Consider the following 23,680-nt stretch of genomic DNA (forward strand, 5'->3'; position numbering starts at 1 on the left):
GCACCCTAAGTGTGCTCCTTATCACAGTATAGGGTGGGGTTGAGGGGCAATGCCCTCACAAGGGTTTTTGGGTGCAACACCCTTGAAGCCAAAAAATGAATTGACTATTGTAAAGACATCAATTATTATGTTTTCTATTGGATGACTTATTCTAGCCCTAATTTTGTAAGTGGAAAAAGCTTGTATAAGATGGCTTAGGGTTAGGGATTTTATAATGCATGATGCTATTGTAGCTTCTGATGGTGGTATTAAGCTATAAGAGATTGAAAATCATAATCATTGGATAATAATAATATTGGATTGGTTGTTGGTGGATGTAGCCTAGGGATTGGGTGATCCACATTAAATCTTTGTGCCTTGTGTTCTCTTCTGTGCATCTTATTGTTTTCTAATATTGATTATATTTGCATGTAATTGTTATTTCTATTTGTGGTTGATCCTAACAAAAAGGGGTAGACAAGATAACCAAGCCAACTAAGGGAAAGTTTACACCAAATAGGAAATAAGTCATCAAAGGGACCAAGCAGGGTCAAAAGAAGAAGCCAAGGATGAAACTTTTAGTCATGCTTGATGATGAAGAGGATGAAGAAGAAAGAATAAAGTTAGATGATATGAGCAAGTTCCAATTTTTTTTCTAGGAAACCTCCTCAAGATATTGATTAGGTATGCGACAATATTAGAAATTCTGTAAGAATTTTAGGATTCAAAGAAGTTAAATATGATTCCTTAGAAAAAGGTGATAAAGAAAAGGTAGAACAAGCACTACTAGATATGATGATAAAGTTTAAATATGCTCCTATAGATTTAGGAAAAGGAAATCCCTAAGTAATTATATGATAAGATAGATTCAAAGTGGAAATAGGCATTGTCTACTAAAAGAAAAATTAGAGAAGATGCATTAGCTTAGACCATGCTAGATTTAGAGAAAACACACATGTCTATAACCCTAAGGGATTTTGAAAAGAAGTTTGTGCCCAAGGCAAGGGCCTATAAAATTTTGCAAAATAAGATAGAAGAGGTAGTGCAAGAAAAAACATTAGTGTGGAAGAAGGCATTTGGGTTGTTAGTTCCAATAGTTGAAGAAGAGAAGGAGGTAGAACCCATGGAACTAGAAAATCATAAAGATTATGATGAGCCAACTAATCTAGAAGAGAAAATTAGAAGAAAGGTAGAGGAAAGTGAACAACAAGAAGTTGTCACTATAAAAGACACACCTCAAGAAATGTAGCAAAACCAAGGATTGAAAATACACAAACTATGGATTTAACACTAGAACAATCAACAATAAAGAATCATAGTTGAGGAGAAGGGTCAACAAGTTGTAAGTGTCAAGGAACATGGAAAGGAAATGGTTACACTATTATATCCAATTACCACTGGAAATATTGTGATTGAAAAGGAAGAAGGAGAAGAGAAAGAGAAGGCAGATCACTCTATAATTGATACCTTAGGACCTCACATTAAGGGATAAAAGGAGGTCAAGCCACAAAAGACTAAGTCTCAGGAACCAAAATAACAAGAGGAAATCCAAGTATTAGTGCAATTTCCAAGTGTTATGGTCACATCAATTGAAACATAAACTACCACATCTATACAATAGTTTGTACCTACTTAGAGGGAGATGTGTTACATAAAATTGTAACTAAGATTATGCAAACCTCAAACTATGAACATAACAATGGAGAAAATGTTCGGTATGCTCTTAGGAACACAATAATGTATGAATCTCTTGGGTGTGTATATGCAAACAGAAAATGTACCTAGACTAGATGATATGAGAAATCAAAATGACAAAATAATGATGCAATGATAAGAAATTCTAATGGACTTCTAATGACTCCTAACCCAGCCAGTATCAGGCCATTCCTCCTTCGTGTATTTGGCCTCTCTCTCATAGTGTGTCAAATGCTTGAGACAAGATGTCTATTTAAAGTGGATGGATGAAGCATCTAGAATGTGCTTAGAAACCACTAAGAGATAAGGATATGGATTGACAACTAAGCACAGGAGATAAGGATAAGAATTGAGGACTAAGCATCTTATCTCACATTCTAGATAGATGGATAAGTCTGATGAGATGACATGTGTGTGTAGAAGATTCCTACGGTGTAGACAACATGTGCTTAAAAGATGTGATGACAACTCATATGAATGCACATACTTCTAGGCAGTTTGAATAAAGATTAAATTAAATAAAATTTAATTTAATCAAGGTCTAGAAGAATTAATGGGAATATGGAGGATTTTAAATAAATAAAATTTATTTAAAAAAGGAATATGTGGAGAAACATGTGTTAATTTAAATTAACACATTAGAGCTAGGAGTATTTAATTTAAATTTAAATACTTAGGCAAAAATGAACTTATTTAATTAAAATAATTTAATTAAATAAGTAGAAGAATGTGACTAGTACTAATTAGATTAATAAAGTCATTTAGGACAATTTTTAGTGTATACATTTTGCCCCTCTTTGATGTGATGTCAGGACGACATCATATCAAAGAAATAAAATGTAGGTTGCCCCAGAGAAGGAAGGAGAATCCTGATGCCCCCTCACAAAAATTGTGCAAAAAATATAAATTTGGGCAATTTTTGTGAAAAGGTCTTGGAACAGAAAGAAGGGAAGGAAAGAAGAAAAATAGGATGATGGAAACTGATAGTCTAAATGCAACTTAAGTACATGAATGCAAGAGATTCAATTGTGTTCATATGGAGAGCAAACCTTATTTTAATATTGCAAGAGGAGTTATGCACCAAATGCTAGAGAAGCATAGATGAAAAGATTCCTTTGCGTGTATTAGACTCTTAACACAATGGATGCAGGTTTTAGAGTCATGAGGGAACAAATGACATATACACACTGGAGAGGTCTGGGCACACCCATAGTCTTTTTAAAGAGCTTGGCGGAAAGTGTGCTAACCTGTTGCCCCCAATGAGCAATGCATTAAGATAACTTGAAACTAACATAGATGTGCTAAAGAATCATGAAAATAGATCATATTGCAAAATAACATGTGTAATCAGGATAAGCCGTTCAAATGATACCAAGATATGGAAGATCGAGGCACACTGGGGAAGGCTATCACTGACACACAAAGATAAAATTAACAAAAAGACATTATGACTAAGTAGTCATTCAACTCACCATGCTTGCCATGAACCTGATAAATTTGTTAAATTTGTTAAGCCTGTGTAGGAAGGATTCATCTTGTAAGGCAAAAATTGATTGATTGATTGAATTGAAATGAGATATTTGTGATTGGTTGCTGGCAATGATAGTAAAAGGAATGATGTTCTCAAATCATTGAGTCTAAATGTGAATTTGTGTAAGCTCGTTTACAATCACTATTTGATGAGGTTGGTTTTATGGATGGAATCTTAGTATGATGAGAATATGAATAAGATAAGATAATGATAATGAATGAATTGGAATGGAATGGAAGGAATCGATTATGAAAATAATAAATATTCTGTTAGAGGAAAATGTGTTGAATCGAAGACTAGCAATTTGATCAAGGTAGATGCAAATAGAATGAAGGAATTGATTATGGAAATGAAGTGAATGAAGTGATTGGAAGAAGAGAATAGGATGAGATTAGAGGATAATGAATTGATTGAATAGATTGGGAGACTCGGATTGAATTTGATATGAATGAATGAATAGAAGTGAATGAATGTGGAATAGAATAGATTGAGACCAATGACAAGGGAGAGCCACGGTATGTAAATGGATAGGAAGGTTGGGTAGATATATGAATGGAGGAATAATATGGATGATCAATGGATATAGTGTCAGATAATGGGGAACCAAGAACCATATTTCAAAGGAGTAACCAACAATGCCCCATTCCAAGGATATAAAAATGAAAGGAAATAATGGTGGGGAAGGATTGCATGAAAATGGATGGATGGTGTGAAAGCTCACATATGGAGAAATAAAAGACATGTGCTCTTCTTAAGCATGTATGAGCATTCTTGTTGTTGTGCCTCTAGTATTGATTATGAGCATGGGTATGAAAGTGGAATGAAGAAAGGCATGAAAAAGGGATAATAATATGAAGGATATGGAGGAGGGATAATTATATGAAGGATAAGGATGGAAAACGGATAATGATATGAAGGATATGAAGGAAACATGTGATAAGAAGTGGATGAAATGAAAGGGATAACCAAGATCAAGGGTATATGGAAGAAGGATAGATGTGCGTAGGATTATGGATGGAAAATATATGAATGAACATGAAAAGAGGATGGGAATATGTATGCATATGGATGGAAAATGGATGCATGAACATGAACGTGACAAAGACTATGGAATGTAAGATAGGGATATCATGTCAAGATCAAACATATGGAGGAATTATGGGAATATGTAGGAAGGGATACGGAAGGTACTTATGGATGGATGAGAGGAGAGGGAAAGTCACGATCAAGTGTGGGAAAAGTGTAAAGACATGTGGATAATGCGGAAGGGATATGGAAAGTGTAAGTCAAGATCAAAAGTGGGAATGACAATGGACAATAGATGGAATATAGAAGATAGGTAAGGAATAACAATATGGATGGAACTTGCCCCTAGTGTAAAGTGCAAGTGGAAAAAGGGAAGTTAATGGATAGGGAAGTGAAAGTGGCAGGCAATGGATACATAGTAGGAAAATGAAGGTAGGACTCAAGCATCTAGGTATATGGATGTATCCCTTGATATTTATGCTTCTGTAATTTGTTTACTATTATTTTTTATTTTCAAGGAATTGTTGGTATTTTCTCGTAGATGTTGATAGGGTAAGGAAAAGAATGCTAAAGTGAATTTGGGAATAGAAGACAATGACCTATGAAAAAGTTTGGATTGAGGGAGTTGAGTAGGTAGGAGGAAGACATGGTTGATGGATACTAGATTGGAAGACTTGTGAAGGAAGTGGAAAGATCTTCATTGGCACATTCCTTGAAAGGTGGTGGAAAGGAGTAAATTGTGAAAGATGTGTAGGAGAAAGTTGGAATTTTGGGATATAGGGACCCAAAATGGATGAAGGAGATGATAGAATTGGGATGGCGGATTTAGTTGTATAAGGACCCAAAATGGATCTGGAAGATGGAGGTTGAGAGAATTTATGAAGGAGGGAGGCTTTTGGATTAGCAGAATTGGATGTCATTTGGAATCTTTCTTTGAGATTCATTGCTACATTAAGTAACTTTGGTATCCACATAACTTTTGCACTTTTGATTTTTAGCCTTTGTGGCTTTGTGATTGCATTTTGGATCTGATTTTTCTTTTCTTGAACATGTCGCTTAGATGGGACATGTTGATCCTTACGCTCTTGTGGATTCGTGACTTTGTTTTCTTTTTCTTTGGCATCCAATTTGCTTCCATTTGCCATGGTATGGGTGCATGAAGGTAAAGAAGATGAAGAGTTTATGGAAGGTGAATGTTGGAAGGAATTCAAGGATGTGCACCTTTGTTGATCTTTATAAGGGGATAAATTGGAAAACGTGGATAAGATAGAAGGATGTATATAAGGACCTAATATGGAAGGAAGGGAAGAAGAGTTTGACGACGGAACATAAGGACCTAGAATGGATGGACTATAAGAACCTAGAATGGATGGACTATAAGGACCTAAAATGGACTTGGAAGATGAAGGAGGAGAAGTTTTAGGTGTGGAAGGAAGAGTCTTAGAATTGGAAAAAGTGGAAGGTGTACCAACATCTTGAGGAATTATTTTTTTAAGGGGATACTTAGTATTCTCAACGCAAGATGCGAGTCTAGGTGTATAGGGTTCATGAGGAGATTGGATAGGTGTAATAGGATCATGTGAAGGAGTAGTGTTATGAGGGAGATCATGAGGAATAATAGGATCATGAGATGGAGAAGGATCGTGAAATATGGATGAAGGGGTGTATTGATCTTGACTTGGAAGAAGATCATTGAGCGGAACGAGTGGATTGTGAGATGGAATAGGTTCATGAGATGGAATGGAAGGAGTGGAACTATGAGATGGAGTACTCTGATCTTGACATGAAAGAATATCGTATAGCTCAAGTAGTGGATCATGAAATGGACTAGAATCATATGAGGACGTGGAAGAAATGGAATCATGTGGTGAAAGAAGATCATATAGCATGGTAAGTGGATCATCATATGTGGGCATGGAGGAAATGGAATCATGGGATGGAGTAATTGGATCTTGACATGGAGGAGTATTAGTGAATGGAGTGGAAGAAACTTTTTCATGAAGGGGAATATCTATGGATGCTAATGTTGGAGATGGAATGGAATCAGTAATGTGTGTGGTAGGTGTAATGTCTTGATCTTGATTAGGAGGGAAATTAGAAGATGGACTAGGAGGAATGGATGAATCTTGAGGGATAGTGGAATGATGGGATGGAGAAGTGCTCAGATCTATAGGAGAAACATCATGCTTTGAAGGAAGATCTTGAGACAAAACTGGAGGTGTGACTTTGGGTGATTGGCTTACATTATGCTGAATTTTCAATCTAGCCAAAAGTGATGTGAAATACCCCTGACAAGGTGGAGATGACATTGTTGTAGGCTTAGGAGATGATGTTTTTGGAGTATTAGGGGATGATGTAGTTATAGGATTAGGATTTTGTGGAGGTGGAATTATGGATAAAGGATTTGGATTAGGTTCATAGCAAGGGAGATTACATGGAGGATTAGGATTGGATGGGACATGAGAACTAATGCCTTTGAGATATGAGAGACAATTCTTCATTTCCTCCATTTTCTTGGTAAGGGTATGTACATCTGAGGCATTGTGTGGGCCATGAATGGAATTGTATGAAGGGATATGAGAGCTAGAAAATGAAGGACACATAGCAAAGAAAATGACCTTTTCCTGCGGACTTAGTTTGTCCAAAAGTGTATTCTTTAGTTCCTCAATTTCTATGGCGAGGTCATTTATGATGGAGGAATTATATTGGCTATGGATGGAATTGTCTACAGATGAAGGATAAGGAGATGGATTTCCCTTGTCAAAGGTAGGAGAATGATGAACATGAGATAGATTTGAATTGAAATGTTGAAAAGGAATTTGATATGGAGGAAATACGAGACCATGTTGTCATGCAATATTGTCAATCATTGAAAGGAGTGGATTTGAATCCATGGATGCAAGATGAAAAGATTTGAAGAGGGAATATGATCTTGGAATTAGGAGCTTTGTGCTGATTGGACTTTGATTTGATTTAATTTGAAATTGATTGCACTTGATATGATTCGATTTGATTGAATTTGAATTGATTTGATATTGATTTGGTTTGGATTTGGATTGGATGAGGGTTCGATTTGATTTGATAGGAACCCTATGATAGTGTAAACAAAGTGAATGTTTGATTTGAATGAAAGTCCAATGATAAGACAATGCTCCTATGTTCGAAGTAGAATATGTGATGTCAGATTGAAATAGAAGAAGACGTGAATGAAGTTTTTTGAAAGATTGAGTTTGACTTGGATGACTGAATTTGACAAGGGATTGGATTAGAAGAATGTTGATTTGAAGAATCGAATTAAGAATGGATGATGAGCTTGACTAAGGAAATTGAATATGAATAATGATGAATCATGACTAGGATGAAGATTAAGAATGTGATTGAATGACAAGGGAATGATTTGGATAAATAAAGAGGATGAAGATGTCAAGCAATGTTTTAAATGATGAAGGTAAGATATGTAAGAGGGAACGATGTCTTGGATGGAAGGAACATGTGACGTGAAATGATTTGGAATGATGATTAAGAAGAGGTGTTTTTTTTTTTTTTTGTGTTTTTGAATTTTTTTTTGATTTTTTTTTTTTTGGATTTTTGAACTTTTATGATTTTTTTTGAATTTTTAGGTTTAAGATGCAAAAGCAAACAATGAAATATGTACAATGCAAATGTGCTTCAAACACGCCAAACACACCAACAATCCTATAAAGTTAAACTAGGCTATACAAGGCTCAACTAGGGGGCGTCCTCGATATACGCAAGGTACGTGAGGCTCGAATCTGTAAATGAAAGGAAATACTGCCACATAGCCGGGGGGAGACGATAACCCAATCTCCTCCTTCACTTCCCAAAGGTATAAAGTTCTTTGGGGCTTAGCCAAGAGTGACAATATTACACTTCCAAGAGAGGCATCTTTCGATTCACCTCCCAATTTTTATACTCCGCCAGAATGCTGGAGTTGAGGTCATCCCAAGGGGTGATGAAATCCCCAAGCAGGTCTCCTAGAAAAATAAAAACAAGTCCACTTATTTCTTGTGCACCCAAGGTCACCCAAAGGCGTGAGGGGAGAGAATACGTAAGTGGACCTGGGGTTTAAAAGACACTTGTTCGTTACCAAAGAAATTTTAAGTTTTCTAATCTAATTGAAGACACACGTGATTAAAATGTACAATGTTCGTTCAATGTTGCAAAAATCAGGCACACGAAAAGCAAAATTTTTTAGTTTTTTGAATGTTTTGGCTAAAAATAAAAATAAAGATCTAAATTTAATTCTAAATAAAAGTAAAGGAAATAAACAAATTTTGAAGGAAAAGCAAATTTTTTTTTTTAAAATTCTTTTTTTTAAAAAAAAAAAAAAAAAATTTTAAAATTTTTTAAAAATTTTTTTATTGGAGGAAGAGGTGAACAATTACAAGCTGAATGTGCCAGTGATTGACATGGAGAAGAGCTCAGTGGAGGACGTGGGGTGTTAACGCATTAGCCGCGGGAAGAAGTTGGAGGGTTTACACAGTGGCGGCCGCGGGTGGTTCAGGTGCCACCGGCGGTAGGCGAAAGCAGCGCCGCGGGATGGAAGAACAGCGCCGCGAGAGAAAAGAGCAGCTATGGGAGGAAGAACAGGGTCGAAACAATCTTTCGGAGGATAGCAAAGGGAATATGAGTCTTAGGGTTTTTGCAGGTGGTGCATACGACTGTGGGTGGAAGAGGAGCTCAGGCGGAGATGGGGGGCCACGCCAGGTCAGAGATGGAGACACAGGTGAAGACGGTGGCGGCAACCGTAGGCGCTGATAGAGGCAGCGGCGACCGTGGGTAAAGGCGGGTGTGGTACTCGTTACTCAGCGGTGGCCACGGCTGTGGGAGAGGACGCGAGAGGAAACAACAGCCGTGAGGAGAACAGTACCGCGAAAGAAAAGGAACGGCCACAGGCAGAGGAAATAGGCGGGGGCGCGAAGGTGAAGCCATAGGCGGAAGTGGCGCCAAGAGGAAGGAATAGGAAGGAGAAGCCGCTGGCGGGGACGACAGTGCGGCAGAAGAGAGAGAGTGGCTGGGGCGGCGGTGGTGGTGGTGGAAGCAAGGGGAGCCACCGACGGAGGCGGATCGGGCTGGAGCGGCGGCGGCGGCGGTTCTTTCTTTAAAAATTTTTTTTTTGTTTTTTTTGTTTTTTTTTTTGTACATATTATTTTTTTTTTTGAATTTTTTTTAATATTTTTAATAAAAAAAACCCTCCTAATTTATATATATATATATATATATATATATATATATATATATATATATATATATATATATATATATATATATATATATATATATATATATATATATATATATATATATATTTTAATTGTTGTCTCCCCTCCCCATATGCAAGAAAATAACCCCCTATCTTATTTTTTAAAATTTTTTTTATTTTATTTTATATTTTTTTTTTTGAATTTTTTTATTTTAAAATTTATATTTTTAATAAACAAAACCCTCCTAATATATATATATATATATTTTAATTGTTGTCTCCCCTCCCCATATGCAAGAAAATAACCCCCTATCTTATTATTATTATTTTTTAATAACCTAAATAACATAAAGCAAATTGAAGAAAACCAAGCCCCTATACATTTTTTTTTTCAACAAAAAAGAACAAAATATAGGGTACTCACCTCATGCACTCCAAAGATGGTGACGAACCTCATGGCTTGATTTGACGCTCCCTACGCAAGTTATTCTCCAGCCGCGAGCTTTCCACCTTAGCTTGAACAAATTTTGAACCTGCGAAGTGGGTCCCACCAGGCGTGCCAAAAATGTGTTGCATAAAATTGTAATCAAGATTATGCAAACCTCAAACTATGAACATAACAATGGAAAATATGTTCGGTATGCTCTTAGGAACACAACAATGGATGAATCTCTTGGATGTGTGAATGCAAATGGAATGATGAAATATGTACCTAGACTAGATGATGTGAGAAATCAAAATGACAGAACGATGACAAGAAATTCTAATGGACTTCGAATGACTCCTAACCTAGCCAGTATCAGGCCATTCCTCCTTCGTGTATTTGGCCTCTCTCTCATAGTGTGTCAAATGCTTGAGACAAGATGTCTATTTAAAGTGGATGGAGGAAGCATCTAGAATGTGCTTAGAAACCACTAAGAGATAAGGATATGGATTGACAACTAAGCACAGGAGATAAGGATAAGAATTGACGACTAAGCATCTTATCTCACATTCTAGATAGATGGATAAGTCTGATGAGATGACATGTGTGTGTAGAAGATTCCTACGGTGTAGACAACATGTGCTTAAAAGATGTGATGACAACTCATATGAATGCACATACTTCTAGGCGGTTTGAATAAAGATTAAATTAAATAAAATTTAATTTAATCAAGGTCTAGAAGAATTAATGGGAATATGGAGGATTTTAAATAAATAAAATTTATTTAAAAAAGGAATATGTGGAGAAACATGTGTTAATTTAAATTAACACATTAGAGCTAGGAGTATTTAAATTAAATTTAAATACTTAGGCAAAAATGAACTTATTTAATTAAAATAATTTAATTAAATAAGTAGAAGAATGTGACTAGTACTAATTAGATTAATAAAGTCATTTAGGACAATTTTTAGTGTATACAGGAGATTACAAAAATAGGCCAAGAGATGCTAAGACTAAGTGTTGAAATGCAACAATCATAGATCACATTGCTGAGTACCAACACACCTAGGTCAAAAAACATGAAGAAAAAGATCAAGTCACCTGGAAAGCCAGTAACATTAGATGAGGTCATTATAATTTAAAAGTATGACCCTGAGAAAATAAAATTTGATCAAATGAAAATATTATAAGAACTATTAAAGATGAAGACAAAGAAAGAGGGTCTAAGAAGAGAACATCAACAAAGGTAGGTATTGTATGAAATTAAAGAGATTTTTGTTGATTCATTTGAGATTCATAATGTTAATGAGAAGAGACCTATCATAGATCAATTATTTTATATTGTCGAGAAGGTCAATAATGATGATATTAAAGAAAATGAAAAGCTCATGAGGTGGTTTGAGAAGAAATTTGAGACCAAAGTTTTGGAGAAAGTTTCAATAGAAATTGTTATTAAACGGGTTGAACTTTCCACCCTTGTACACAATTTAGAGGAAGTTATAAAAAATATCCATTCTTTTTATAAAAATATTTATGATGTTGAGCTATTCACTACAGAGAATCAATAGTCTATTGATAGACTTTAGTTAGATTTGAAGTCTATAGGAAATTCTTTGAGCATGGATGCAAGTTTAGGCTCCATTCATTTCAATAGATTGACTTTTGCACAAGGGAGATTAGTAGAGTTAATGGCTAAAGATTAAAACATAAGAGCCAAATTTATTTTTATTCAATATATGTTGATACCTAATTTGGAGGTGATGCAAAAAGAACTAACAACTTTAAAGGATTTAGTTCAGAGAGATCTAAATCTCTCTATAACAGACAACTTAGTAGATATAGCTACTTTGCTAGAGATCAAGATTCAAGTTTTGGAATCTGCTAAATCTAGTTGGGATCATGCATTGGCTATGGTCTTATAGATCTATAATTTTATTTTGGATAAGTATAATTTGATGCCTACAAACCCCAAGCCATGAGTGACAAAAATAAGGTGGAATTAATAATCATGTCATATATTCAAGGGGGACACTAGATGAAAGATAGAAAATAAGAATAGATGAATGATCAAAGGTATGAAAATGTAATATTATTCATTTTTGAGACATGTAGATGATTTATATAGTGAATTCTTTATGTATGAAGACTAAGTCATAGTTTGAGATTTTTCTTGTAATGATAAGTCATGACAAATTATTTTTTCTACTAATGTCAAAGGGGGGTATTTTTGATCTCCAAGTCATGTTTCCTATTAGTGTCGAATACTTAGTCATTTCCTAGGAAGAGTTGGTAAGTTATAACTATGAACAAGCCACCTAATGAAGGCCAAATAATATATTTAGACTTGTTTACATTTTAGTTTGAGCCAATAAATTCTTAACTTACCGAGAACCTAATTTGGACCAAGTGATAGTTTATGCCAAGTGAAGTTAATAGACAATGAGAAAAGAACAACTAGTTCATGTCGAGTCACATAGTTATTTCTGAGCATAAAAAATATTAGGGACAACATTAATTGTGTGGATCAAGCTTTAGGGTATTCAAGAGCTAATAAACTAGTTTTGGCATATGTTTATATGATGATACAAACACACATGTAAACCATTTTGGCTGACTTCTACATGTAATTTAATAATTATAGAGATAGTTAAAAAATTTTTTATGCCTTTTGTCAAATATCATTGATCCCTATGCAAGGTGATCAGCCAATCAAAAAAATAGAGGGACTAAGTGTCAAAAGGGAGAAATATGGATCATTGATAATGATATGGAACCTTCTCTAGATGTCTATTTAAGGAGGGTATGAACCCTAAATTAATGTGTATGTTTATGTATGCACATGAGAAATGAAGGAGAGATTGAAGAAGTCAAGTGTGTGAGTGAGGGAAGACTATGTTTGATAGTCAAAAGAAAAGATTAGACAAAGAAACCTACCAATGAAGGAAAAAACAAGAATATTATATTAGAATTGAAAAGAGGAGATCTAAAATCTAGCATCAAAGTGCTAACCAAAGGATTAGGTACTCACACATTCTAGCAAGTGAATTAGGGTAAATATCTTAATCGAGTGGCCTTAATAGGCTTATTAAAATCTCCTAATAGGGTGCCTACTTAGTTGTAAGTTTAAATGCTTTAATCAAGATAGAATAAATAAGACTTGTAAGCTCTTAGCAAGGCAAAATTTTGACAAGGTAGATCACCAGAAGTGATCAAACCTTGTCACCTCAATAGACACACTTTATTGCTGCAATAGTGAAGATTTATGGGTGTCATCCTCACCCCAATTTTACCTTCACCTTGGAGGTTTTTTGGGTAACCAATCTTTATGTTATGTGGATGTGATACATACTTAGATCTATTTTCAGTATTACATTTAATGGGTATATGGTTTATGATCTAGATATGAGATAGGCTAAAGGTGATTGCATTTGATTTATTTTAAAGAGTTAAAATTTTTATAGATCCTGATTCAACCCCCTCTTAGTATCTTACTGTTCCAATAGACTTTCAACAAATGCATCTATTAGGGATTGGAAACAATGAATTATATTATTTGGACAACTAGTACACCCCTTCAAACCCTCCAATGGTAATTGAGGAGATGAACTAGAAGAAATAATATAATAGCTTGATGATTGAGATTACTTCTATAGTGAATGATGCTGAGTTTGATGATGTCAAAGTTTTTTTTATTTCTAAAGAGATGAGGAACAAGATGATACTTGTGCATGGTGGAGATCATAATATATTGAGAGCCAAAGCAGAAAGTCGAAGAGATAATAATGTTGAAATGAGAATGAAAGAAAGAGAAAACATTATTTAATATCTTAACCAAATTAGAGAAGTTGAGTGCCATCAAAATTTTTGGAGGAGTCATAAAAAATGAAGAAGTTGTAAGCAAGGTTCTAAGAACATTGTTACCTATTTATGTTGCAAGAGTCTCTTCTATTCAAGAATCTAGAGTTATGCCTAGCAATGATATTTTATATAGGTGAAACTTAACATTTATTTTAATAATAATTGGTTCAAGGGCTCCAAGAGGAAAGAAATATAAAGAAAACCTCCTTTCATTTCCAAAAAATATAATATGTGTGTAGGAATATAACACATGTGCAATATTGACACATGCCCTACAAGAGCATCCAAAAATCATCCACCACTAACCTATATTCAATAAAATCCCTTACATCATAACGGGTTATGAATAAAGCCTCATAAGCACTGACTCAAATTTTCTTCCCTACATAAAAGAAAGTAATAATCAAATTCTAACTATTTCAATAGATACTCTTTAGAAATTTAGCCGAGCTACAAGATTCACCTAAGGACACACAAAATGCCATTGTCATCAAGTAGCCATGAAAGAAATAAGAAATCCCCACAAAATTTATCAATCATTTTGGAAATGATTGAAACTTTACAACATGTTATGAAGAATTTTTTAAAACTAAATGAAATCATTTGATAAAAAAAAACAAAAAATTCCCATTCATGCTGTATAACTCCTCTTGCAAGAGTGTTACCTCTATGTGCATCAAAATCTAAAGTCTCCATTTCCAACCGTCATAATGTTGGAAGCATGAATGCTGATGATATTCCTATGGTCCATAGTATTGTAGAAACATTATTAAATCATTATCATGATGATATGTTACATTCATGACTATGTTTGTCATTGATGTCAACATAGCAATTTTTTGTGGTATCTAACATAAGAACAATGGTAAAGATCAAGTTGGTACAGATAGATTGTTGAGTATTTTCACTAGTGAGGTTAATGGGAGACACTAATAAGTTTCTAACATATTTAGATAACCTTGAAAGATAAAGATATTAAGTCTAGAAGAAGTTATGCAAGTTTTGGTGAAGATTGCTCTGAGATAGAGTTTACAAAAGCATGTTCTAGCAAACTTGTTATATCTCTTAGAAAATTTTTATTCTAAGGAGAAAGGTTAAAGGTGTGTAGAAGACATGTTGAAGATGGAAAGACTAAGCTCACTCATCATATTATTACACATATAGAAATTTATTCAACATACAAGGTGACAGATTGATGTTATTGCTAAAGTATAACATGTTCTTAATGAGGTCCTATAATAATTAACTGAGAAGGTATAGTAGCCAACTAAGGGAATTTTTTTATGGATTTGGGATAAAGGAAGGACATTTTCCTTTGTTATGGATGAACAAAAAATAAATCATAAAGAGTGAAATAGAAGAGAAACAAATTATTTGCAAAGATAAGAAAAGCATAGCAAAGTTGGAGAAAAATTCAATGCCAAGGTTTCATTTAGATATCTGAGGTACATGACCTAGTCTACAAGGTCTAACAATGATTAGTCTAGTTAAAAAGATAGAGGAAAGAGGATAAAACACAATATGAACAATTATTTTGCAAGGAATAGTTGAGAGATTAGTTGGACAATGAAGTTCAGTAATCTTACCCCATAAGCTATTTGGATAGTGGGTCCTTCTACCTTCTACAACTCCTAACTGGCTTGGAACAACTCCTAATAGGGTTGGAATCTCCTAATAGGGATTCAAAGTCTCCTAACAAGGACTCTTATGTACTGAATGTGTTTAAAGATTCCTAACAGGGTCCATCCTCTAACAAGCAATGTATATATCAGTATATCTTTGTGGGCATCATTCCCATTGGGGTTTCCTCTCTAATCAAGGGTTTCCCTAGTTAGCAAATCTAGTGTAATTGTGTCTGTGAATCTTTTCATGATTGTTGTTTACTTTGGTTGCATGGTTAAGATAATTAAGGTTGATAAATTTTTTAAATGGATAGCTGATTCAACCCCCCCTCTTAGTTATCTTGGTGGACTATTATTTCTAACAATTGGTACCAAAGCATCAGGTCCTTGAAGATAAAGTTTAACAACTTTGGGAGATCCATGGTGAACATATTTAGAAAGGATAGTCCAAATTTTGATGGAACAAATTATGATAGCTGGAAGGTCAAGATGAAGACACATCTACTGTGTATGGGTCCAAGATATTGGATCTTGAAAAAATCAAATAAGACAATTATTGTTGAAAGTGCACTATAATCTTGTACCAAGGATGAGAGAGAACTTTTCATGTGCAACATGAGAGCTAGAGAAGCACTATTGTCTACACTTCTTGAAATAGAGTACAACTAGGTAAAAACACTTGTTACTTCTTATAAGATTTGGAAAGATTTGGAAATATTTTTGAAAGTGATGAACATTTTAAGAAATTGAGGCTACAAAGTTGGATTTGTGTATTTCAAGATGCTAAAATGATAGAACATGAATTTATAAGAACATATACATGAAAAATATCATAAATTACTACAGGTATCAATTCTCAAGGAGGAACCAAGGAAGATGATGAGGTGATCAAGAATATATTAAAGAGTTTAACACCACCATTTAAGTAGGCAGTCCAAATGATACAAATTTTGATCTCTTGTACCAAAGATTTCACAAAGGAAACATTACTTGGGAGACTTGAAGTAGTTGAGAATGAGCTTAGATAGTTTGGAGAATTGTCTAGAACAAAGATAACTTTCATTGTCCTAAACATTCAACCTAGTCTATCAAGGAGCACAAGTGCTAGAGGAGATTTTGCTAGTAGTAGTAGATCTGATGAGGAAATAATGATAGGAGTAGCCCTTCTTGTAAGAAGAGAAAAAGATGGTAATAAAATCTTTAAATATTGGACTTGTAATGAGTTTGCTTAATATGCATCTAAGTTTCCTAAAAGAGAGGAAAATTATAAAGGAAAGTTCAAACCTAAAAGAGATAGAGATTATTTGTATGGCAATGAAGAAAATGATTCTAATGAACAAGCAATAAGTACTAGTGATGATGAAATAGGATTTGTAGCTATTAAAGAAGAAAGTCTAGAGAAAATGACTTTGGTATCACAAGTTGAAAAGAAATCTGATTGGATAATTGACAGTGGTTGTTCACATTATATGACTGGTGATATGAACAAGTTTGGTGACTTCAAAAGTTATGATGGAGGCATTGTCAGAGTTGGAAACAATGCAACTTTCTATGTTAAAGGTATTGGATCAATCACTCTTGATGGTAAGACCAACACTAAGGATGTATATTTTGTTGATGGTTTGAAACATAATATTTTGAGTGTTGGAAAACTAGTGGATTAAGGTTATCTGTTATAGTTCATAGAGAAGACATGCATGATTAAAGACAAAGATGGAAAGGTAATTGGAATAGGAACTAGATCTAGAGGTAATGTATTTCAGCTGAATTCCACTAAAATGACATGTTTGGTTGGTAAGGTAGATGACAGTTAGTTACGACATAAGAGATTTTGTCATATAAACTTTGACAACATTGTGAAAATTTGCAATATGTTTGCAGTTAGAGATTTTCCTAAAATTATAAAGCCTAGTAACACAATTGCAAGGAGTGTGTATTGGCAAAGCATAACAGGGCTTCTTTTCCCAACAAGAAGTTTACTACTACAAGAAAGTTGGAGATTGTACACACTGATCTTAGTGGTCATACAAAGAATAAAGGATACTATGGTGAAAGGTACTTCATGATTATTGTTGATGACTTTTCTAGAATGATGTGGGTTGCATTTCTTAAAGAAAAATATGAGGCATTTGATAAGTTCAAGATATTCAAGAATAGAGTTGAGAATTAATCAGATATGAAGATTAAATGTTTAAGATTAGATAGAGGAGGATAATTTACATAAAATGAATTCAACATCTTTTTTGAAGCTAATTGAATCAAAAGATGGCTTTTCACTCTGAGAAACCCTAAACAAAATGGCATTGTAGAGAGAAGAAATAGGTTAGTAATAGAAACAACAAGAGCTATGTTAGCTGAGAATGATGTATCCAAGGAATTTTGGAGAGAAGCTATAAATACAATAGTCTATATTGTAAACATAGTACAAGTTAGGAAAGACACAAACAAGACACCTTATGAACTATGATTTGGTCACTCAACTATAGTTCAGTATTTTATAATTTTTGGCAGCAAATGTTATATCAAAAGAGAGGATGATGGTTGTAAATTTAAAGCTAGAAGTGATAAAGGTATGTTTCTTGGTTATTCTTTGAAAATTAGAGCCTATAGATGCTATAATATGAGAACTAAGACTATTGTTGAAATTACAAATGCAAGAGTTGATGAGAAATTTAGGATACAAGAAAGAATAGTTGACTAAAATTCTGATGATGAAAATGTTTTTGTTACTAAACCAAGGATTGATGAAGTATTCTTTGAGACTAAAAAGGATTTTTAGAATGAAGGAGAGCTAAGGGAGGAACAAAGTTTGAAACCTAGAGTTGAGATAACAACTCCTACTTCTAGTAAGAATATAACAAAGAATCATCCACTAGAATGGATCATCAACAATAGAGATAAAGGTGTGATGACAAGAAGCAGAATCAATGAAAAAATATGTTTGATATCTAAAGTAGAACCAAAGAATGTAGGTGAGGCATGTAAAGATGACTACTGGAAGCAAGATATGAAAGAAGGATTGGATAAGATAGCGAAGAATGAGATATGGAAATTGGTCCCTTGAACAACAGATAAGAATGTGATAGGACCAAAATGGGTATTCAGGAACAAGATGAATGGACAAGGTGAAGTTGCAAGGAATAAAGAAAGATTAGTATGTAAAGGTTACTGACAAAAAGAAGGAATAGACTATGATGAAACCTATGCTCCTATGGAAAGAATTGACATAGTAAGGTTATTCTTAACATATGCAACACATAAGAAATTCAAGGTATATCAGATGGATGTCAAGTCAACATTTTTGAATGGAGAAATTGAAGAAAAGGTATACATAGAACAACCTGAAGGTTTTCCTTAAATAGATGACAATGAAATGGTATGAAGATTGAATAAATCATTATATGGATCAAAACAAGAACCTAGAACTTGGTATGCAAGGTTGGACAAGCATTTGACAAAACTTGGATGTAGCAAAGTTATGGGAGACAATAATCTATTCTAGAAAGAAATAGATGATGGATTGATGATTTTTCGAATATTTTTTGATGATATCATATTTGGAGGAGATGATAATGCAAGTGACAAGTTTGTAGAAGAAATGAAGAAGAAATTTGAAATGAGTATGATATGGGAAATGAAATACTTCTTAGGATTACCAATTGTCCAGGATAAAGAAGGAATCTTTATTTCTTAGACTAAGTATTTGAAAGATCTATTAAAAATGTTTGGTTTCAAAACATGTAAACTAGTTGGAAAACCTATGGTAACTAGAAACAAGTTATCTATAAAGGATGAGACACCTACTATTATATAGAAGAAGTACAAATCTATGATTGGAGGATTGAAATATCTAGCTCACACAAGGCCAAATATAGCAAATGGAATTGGAATTGTTGCAATATTTCAAGCTAAACCTAGAGAAGCACATTATGCAATAGTTAAAATGATATTTAGATATTTTGAGGGAACACTAGAGTTCAAATTGTGGTATGATAGATCTAATGATTTCACTTTATATGCTTATACTGATGTTGATTGGGTAGGCAATATGGATGATAGAAACAGAACCAATGGTGGAGCATTTTTTCTTGGAGGAATATTGGTGTCTTAGTTAAGTAAGAAGCAAGATTGTATCTCATAGATTATAATAGAGGAAAAATATTTTGTAGCAACAAACAATTGTAATCAAGTTGTTTGGATGAAGCAGATGCTAAAGGATATAAGGATAGAATTCAGTGAACTTGTTGTCATACATTGTGATAACACAAGCACAATGAATATGTCTAAGAATCTAGTGTTGCATCCTAAGACTAAGAGTATTTCTATCAAATATCACATGTCAAGAAAGAAAGTTGTAGAAAAGGAAATTAGATTGGAGTATGTAAACACCAAAGAGCAGATTACAAATATTTTCACCAAGCCTCTTCCCAAAGAGACTTTTGAGTATTTGCAAGGTATGCTAGGGGTTATGCCCCTACATACATTAGAGTAAATGATGCAAGAGTACATTAGTCTAGTGTTACAGAGCATTATTGTTTGTCTAGATTGAATGCTAATACTTCCTATATGGGGGAGTATCTGTGATGGACAGAGTCATCTAAGACTCTTGATAGATGGTATTTTAAAAATAATATCTTTGGACACTTGAGTAGGTCAAAGATAGTTGTTGCAGAGATAGATGGTTGTTGATACCTTTGATAGTGATGTTAATTGGGGAGATATTATAGCATGAAAAACATTGTGATACATAGCACATTGAGGTATATTAGTGGGGGAGAATGATTGATGAAGAGGATTTGAAAAGAAAGGATAATAGTCTTTAACTATTGGTATTTTTGGAACTAGATGTTTTTCATCTATGTTGCCATTAATACCAAAGAGGGAGATTTTTGGAAGCATGAATGTTGATGATATTCCAATGGGGGAGTATTGTAGAAACATGATTAGATCACTATCATGATGATATGTTACATTCATGATTGTGTTTGTCATTGATGTCAACATAACAATTTTCTGTGGTATCTAACAGAAGAGCAATGATAAGGATCAAGTTGGTGTAGGTATATCATTGAGTATTTTCAGTAGAGAGGTTAATGGGGGATACTAATAAGTGTCTATGATATGTAGCTAACCTTAGGAGAAAACGATATTAAGTCTAGAAGAAGTTATGTGAGTTTTGGTGAAGACTATTTTGAGATAGAGTTTATAGAAGCATGTTCTAGTAAACTTGTTATATCTCTTAGCAGCGTTATTATTTTGAAAAGAAAGGTTAAAGGCATGTAGAAGACATGTTGGATATGGTATGGCTAATATTTCTCATCATATTATTACACATACAAAAAGTTGTTCAAGTTACAAGGTGAAAGATTGATGCTATCACTAAAGTATAACATGTTCTTAATGAGGTCCTCTAATAATTAGTTAAGAAGGTGTAATAGTAAAGTTAGGGAGTTGTTTTATGGATTTGGTATAAAGGAAGGATATTTTACTTTGTTATATATGAAGAAAAAAGAAAGCACAAAGAGTGGAATAGAAGAGAAACAAGTTAATTATAAAGATAAGAAGAGCATATTGAAGTTGTAGAAAAATTTGTTGCCAAGGTTTCATTTGGAGATTTGATCTTTAATATTTGGATCTGAGGTTTGTGACCTAGTCTACAAGGTTTGATAGTGATTGGTTTAGTTGATATGATAGAGGATAAAGCACAATACAAACAATTATTCTGCAAGGAATAGTTGAGAGATTAGTTGGACAGTGAAGTTCAGTGGTATTGCCCTAGAAGCTATTTGGACAGTGGGTCCCTCTATCTTCTGCAACTCCTAATAGGGTTAGAATCTCCTAAAAGGGATTCAAAGTCTCCTAACAGGGACTCTTATGTAGTAAATGTGTTTATAAACTCCTAACATGGTCCATCCTCTAACAAAGAATATATATCAGTGTATCTTTGTGGGCATCATTCACATTGGGGTTTTCCCTTTGATCAAGAGTTTCCCTAGTTAACAAATATGGTGTAATTGTGTATGTGCATCTTCTCATGGTCGCTATTTACTTGGGTTGCATGGTTAAGATTAATTAAGGTTGATAAATATTTTAATTGGATAATTGATTCACCCCCCCTCTTAGTTATCTTGGTGGACTATTATTTCTAACACCTAAAAAATCCACAATCATTATGAATCTAATCTAATTAAAACATAATTTTCTTCTTGACAATAATCAAATCCAAACTATGGTTCCATAAAAGAAATGAGTGGAGTCTATGAGCCTCTTTATGATGAAATTAAATAGAGAATAGAAAGTCTGTTAAAAGTCTAATTCATTTGCAATTAAATGTACATGGCCAATTAATCACCACACCATTTTTATTTATCAATAAGATGCACATTTGGGAAAGTAGAGAGATCAAATGTTAAGGTTGTAGAATTAATGAGACATTGTTAGCACCCTGGTTGGCCAACGTGTTAGCCAACAAGTTACCTTCTCTATATGTATGGGTAATTTAGCATTTATCATACGAATCCAATAAATTCCATATTTTGTTTAAAACACATTGAATAGAACAATTTGATGATCTTCTATTGATGTAAGCATTAATAATGACAACTGAGTCTTCTTCAATATGCAACCTCAAAACCCTAAACATTTTGGTTAAGACCAGATTGGTGTGCTGAGCTAGAGCTTCTACCATATTGTTAGTGCTAAGTGGGATAGAATAAAATTTTAATGCTAAGATTGAACCAATTCCATAATTACCTAGATTACCTTTGGAAGCCCCATCAAAATTCATTTTGAATTGTTTGGGACTAGGTAGAATCCATTTAATATTTATTTATACTTTGGAAATGCTAGATGAACATAAAGGTGCAGGTGAAGATGGGAAGACTAGTCCCTTCCATTGATTAGAAATAAACTTTTCCCAAGGTTTAAATATTTGGTTACCTTTGTATCTTTGAACATAAGCATTAACAATCTCCAACCTTTCCAAAATTGCTGATAAAGAGGAAGGAAAATTTTGAAATATTCTTTTATTTTGTTCCCATCAAATGGTCCTTAGCAATGAATCTGGAATACAATTCCAAATAAATGCAAACATAGACTTAGAAAAAAGAACATACCAAGATTGAAAAAGATTCCATAAATTTTTTGGGAGAGGTACTACAAGATGAACCTTTTGCATAAAAAAATGCCAATACTGCTAAGAAAAAGGATAATTTAGCAGAAGATGGTCAACTATTTTGACCTCACCATTGCATATAACACATGAGAATGCATTTTAAATATTTAACCTTTCTTTTCAATCACTTGTTAGAATATGTCTTTTCAAAGCCAAGCAAGAGAAACAACCTACCTTAGATAGAACAGAGTTATTCCAATAGAAATAAAAAGCACTTTGCTTGAAATTATTAGCTTGGCTATGTTGAATAGAAGTATATTCATGTTTTAGAAACCATTTTCCATCCTTGGTTGGTGCCCAAAACAAGTTCTGTGGATCTTTGGAGAGAAAAATAATTCTACTAGAGAGGATCTGGTTAAAAAGCATTTCCTCATCTAGAGGGATAGGGTGATCTATAAAGTCCTTCCATATCATTTTTCTTGAATGTATATCAATTGTAGATATATAATCAAAAAAATTCATTCCCCAACTACTAATGAAAATGAAGCTTACATCCTTAATTATCAAATTAGAGGATAAAGGTAGAAATCCTTGCCACGAATTAGTCCAAAATTTAACACTATCTCCACTATGGATTTCCCATGATACATATGAGGGAAAAAAATCCCTTAAAGACATCATGAAGTCCCAAATTGTAGATCCTTTAGGTGGATCCATCAGTATAATAACCCTTGAAGAATTCATATAATCCAAGTATTTTCCTTGCAACAATCTACACCACTTTGTTTGCAATTTGGAGTACATTTTCCACACTAATATCCCACCAAAAGCCTTATTTCTATTATAAATATCATGAAAACCAACCCCACCCACATCATGAGAAGAAGTCGTATCATTAAGAGACACCAAATGGATTATTTTTTATCTCCACTTAAATTTGCAGTCAATAAGAAGTCTCTAGTAAGTTTCTAAATTTGTTGGATAACCATTTTTGGTTCTTGCATAATCAAGATATAATAATTTGGAATAGCAAACAGGATTATCTTAACAAGAAGAATTCTACCAGATAATGATAACTAGTGAACCTTCCAAGAGGCAACTCTATTCTCAATTCTATCAATAACTAAGTTCCAATAGAAAGATTTATTAGTACCCATGAAGAAGGGAACAACAATGTAGGTAGACAAAAGTTCCTCCGTAGGGAATC

The sequence above is a fragment of the Cupressus sempervirens genome, chromosome 3, assembly GCF_028749045.1.
Source record: "Cupressus sempervirens isolate cs-2001-9-10 chromosome 3, ASM2874904v1, whole genome shotgun sequence".
NCBI lineage: Eukaryota > Viridiplantae > Streptophyta > Pinopsida > Cupressales > Cupressaceae > Cupressus > Cupressus sempervirens.